Genomic DNA, 4,093 nt, shown 5'->3' with positions numbered 1-4,093 from the left:
AGGCTAATTTTTTTTTTGTATTTTTAGTAGAGATGGGGTTTCACCGTGTTAGCCAGGATGGTCTTGATCTCCTGACCTCGTGATCTGCCTGCCTCGGCCTCCCAAAGTGCTGGGATTACAGGCGTAAGCCACTGCGCCCAGCCAAAGCTAATTATTTCATACCCTACATCAAGGCAAAGGCTGTGACAAATGCTGCTCATACATCAAATTTATTTTACTGTGGTTCGAGAAAAGCTCTTTCTCACTTCCGTGTAACCCAGACATTTCCAACTTGGACAACCCCAAATAATTTAGTGTTTAGGGTCATTCTTTCAATATGAAATGGCCTGAGACCCATTTCTAACCACTGTGAGAAGTCCTGAGACCTCAGTTTCTCCAAGAGTTTTTAAGTTTGCTTCTGGGTCTCCTGCAGATGTGATGCAGCCTGCTTGTCCCCTGTCCCCTGTCCCCTGTTCCTTTGGCTATTTCCTTTTTGCCTTATCATGTGCCATTGCTCATCCTTCATTCCTCCAAATGATCCATCACCAACATGGTTGAGTGTATCCAAGTTGCATGAAAGGTTTAGTTAATGGAAGGCTGTATTACAAAGCAGAAAACTTCAAATTCAGTACACAGATGATTGCTTAAAGAAATTTAGCAGCCATTCTCTACTACAGTAGGGAGCTTCTCCATGGCCATGTCTTCTAGTAGGCCCCTGTCTCCTGCAATGTTTCTGGAATGCTTCTCGTCTCAGTTCTCTTCATTAACCTTTCCCTACTTCTTTCTTTCCTAGGCCTCATTCTCTTTCACTAGGGCATCCAATGAAAATCCAAATTTATTTGATTTTATTATTTGGAGTAACTGATCTCTCTTGTATTGTCCTGGCCTACACATGTTAAACCCTGGGAGTTGACTTTTCTTAATCAAAAAGCTCCATCTGGATGTTTACCTCAATGAAACAAGCTCTCTAGCAATAAATTATACCACATTCCTGGAAATCAGAAAGGTTACAGATTTTATTAATAATTTTTCCTGTCTGTTAAGTAAAACAGAAAAAACACTGTCATTAACAACCAGGAGAGACAGTACAGCACAGTAGCTAAGAATACAGGTTCTGGAATCAGTACATGTACATTTAAACTCCTCCAATTTACTTGGACAACTCTAATTAAGCCTTAGTTTCCTCATCTCTAAAAGAGGCATACTAATAGTACTTACAGGTTTATGGTGATTTATTAAATGAGAAACTTCATGTCAAATCCTTAAACTTTCTGACACACAGAAATAGCTCAATAGATATTAGTTTTCTGTTAAGTTTCAAGAAATAAATGTAGCAAATGCAAAATCTAATGTTGGCCAGGTGTGGTGGCTCATGCCTGCAATCCTAGCACTCTGGGAAGCAGGAGGATCACTTGAGGCAGGAGCTCAAGACCAGCCTGGGCAACATGACAAGACCCTGTCTCTAAAAAAAAAAAAAATTAGCCGGGTGTGGTGGTGTGTCCCTGTAGTCCAAGCTACTTGGGAGGCCGAGGCAGGAGGACTGCTTAAGCCCAGGAGTTCGAGGCTGCAGTGAGCTATGATTGTACTACTATACTCCAGCCTGGGTGACAGAGCAAGACCCTGTCTCTAAAAAAACTAAACAACCCACCCTCAGTGTTGGTAGGGCTATACAGAACTAGAGATAGGTTTGTATTACAGAATTTTAATGGTACTATATATTGATTCTTTCTTTTTAGACAAATCTCTGGCTATGTATATGATAGGATATAAACTGTTCATATGCTTTGAAATCTTAATCCCACTTGGTATTCAAGGAGAAGATGTGAAATAAGTTACTTACGAAGAATGTTTGTAGCACTGCTATTCATAACAATCTCAAATCAGAACTAACCAAAAAGCCCGGCAGTGGGGAAATGGCTAAGAAAATCACCATCTATAAATGTAATGTAACCCAATGTTACCTTTAAGCACAAGTAAACAGTGATTAGGGTGGGAATTTGTAAAAAGCAGAATTAAGATCGTGCTTAGACATGGCTTACAACTATGGAAAATGTGAAAACCTCTAAGAAGTCAGCAGATAAACTGAAGAGATGTCCACAGTTAGATGTACAAGTTTAGGGAGTTCCCTATTTTCTGCCAGGTTGCTTAAGTTCATCAACCTCTGAGCTTGGTCTTAAGCAAGCATGAACAGTTCTACTGATTAATGTTGCATTTTGACTTCTGCTGCTATGCCAGGGAGGATGATGGGCTGTTTTTTCTTTGATAAACAGCTTCTATGTTCTCATTTATCCATTCAACAAATAACAATGTTTATGTGCCAGGCACTATATGAAACTGCATGGATTCAATAGTGAACGAGTCAGACATGGTCCCTGGCCTCCATGGCTCTTGTGATTTAGTGAGAAGGAAGCACACAACACCAAAAATCATATGTGATTTGGGCACACTGAAAGGATTCATGATTCTGAGGAATTAACAAGGAAAGCAAACTAGTCAGGTGAACTTCCTCTTTGAGGAAGAGAGGACATAGAAGATTCTCTGTTGAGGACTGTGGGAAAGAGCACAGGAGGGAACAGCAAATGGGAAGGCTGGAAAGGGAGAAAAGAATGTGTGTGTTTGAGGAACTAAAAGAAGGCCTGCAGGGCTGGAACACAGAAAGCTAAGGCAAGAGTAGTATAGACTGCAAAGAGGCAGGGAAAGTGGGAAGGGACCAGGTTATACAGAGCTTTCCTAAAGACACTGGCAGAATATAAAATGGAGTGGGGGTGAAGAGTATAAGTAAACTCTGAAGAGTCCTTTAGAAGCTAGTCTAGCAACCCAGATGAGAGGGCATGATTGTCTCAACCAGAGTGGTAGCATTGGCAATAGAAATACATGGATTTAAAGGATACTTAAGATGTAGAGCAACAGGACTAGGAGGCTGATAAATGTGAAGTGAGAGGAAAGTCAAGGATGACTCCTAGATTTCTAGCTGGAGCTGGGTTGCACAGTGGGGCCATTTTCCGAGGTGGGGAACACTGATGGAGCAAGTTTGATAAGGCAAGAGCAGTCTGGGGTTTGTTGGGTTTGAGGAGCCTAAGAAGTATCTAAGTGAAGATGTCTAGCAGGCAGGTAAATGGATTACAAGTTGAAGTTCAGGAGAGAAGTGTACATGTGAAGTGCGTCAATCAGTCATTGACCTTGGTAGTGAATGGGAGAGCCTAGCAAGTATGTATAGGCTGAAGAGAAGAGGGCTTATGAGACAAAACCCTGAGAAGCTACAGCAAGTAAAGGAGAAACTGGCAAATAAGACAGAGATCAAGCTGGGTGTGGTGGCATGTACCTAAGTCTCAGCTTCTCAGGAGGCTGAGGTGGGAGGATTGTTTACACCTAGGAATTCAAGGCCGCAGTGAGCTATGATGGTGCCAGCCTGGGTGACAGACCCTGTCAAAAAAAAAAAAGTGATTTCAGAGAAAACTAGAAAGAGTGGTTTGAGAAGGAGGGTTTCATGTTGCTAAGAGGCCTAATAAAATAGAAACTACTAGTGATCTTAATGAGAATGTTTTGTGAAGTAGTTGGGGCAGAATCTAGATTAAATTGGGTAGAAAAGTGGGAGGGAAGTGAGGAACTGTGATTAACCACAGATACTTCAGAGCTGGCTGTGAAGCAAAAGGCCAATATCTAGAGGAAAATATGGGGTCATGTTTCTATTTATTTTTAAAGATGGGGGAGGCCGGGTGCCGTGGCTCACGTCTGTGATCCTAGCACTTTGGGTGGCCGAGGCAGGTGGATTGCCTGAGCTCAGGAGTTTGAGATCAGCCTGGGCAGCATGGTGAAACCTTGCCTCTACTAAATACAAAAAATTAGCTGGGCATGGCGGTGTGCGCCTGTAGTCCCTGGTACTTGGGAGGCTGACGCAGGAGAATTGCTTGAACTTGGGAGGTGGAGATTGCAGTGAGTGGAAACTGCAGTGAGCCGAGATTGTGCCACTGCACTCCAGCCTGGGTGACACAGTGAGACTCCATTCCCTTCCACCAAAAAAAAAAAAAAAAAAAAAAAAAATTGGCTGGGCATGGTGGCTCATGTCTGTAATCCCAGAGCTTTGGGAGGCTGAGTCAGGCAGATCACGTGAGGT

Source organism: Mandrillus leucophaeus, unplaced genomic scaffold, assembly GCF_000951045.1.
Source record: "Mandrillus leucophaeus isolate KB7577 unplaced genomic scaffold, Mleu.le_1.0 Scaffold197, whole genome shotgun sequence".
NCBI classification, from domain to species: domain Eukaryota; kingdom Metazoa; phylum Chordata; class Mammalia; order Primates; family Cercopithecidae; genus Mandrillus; species Mandrillus leucophaeus.
The sequence above is the reverse complement of the archived record's forward strand: the minus strand, read 5'-3'. Positions refer to the sequence as shown.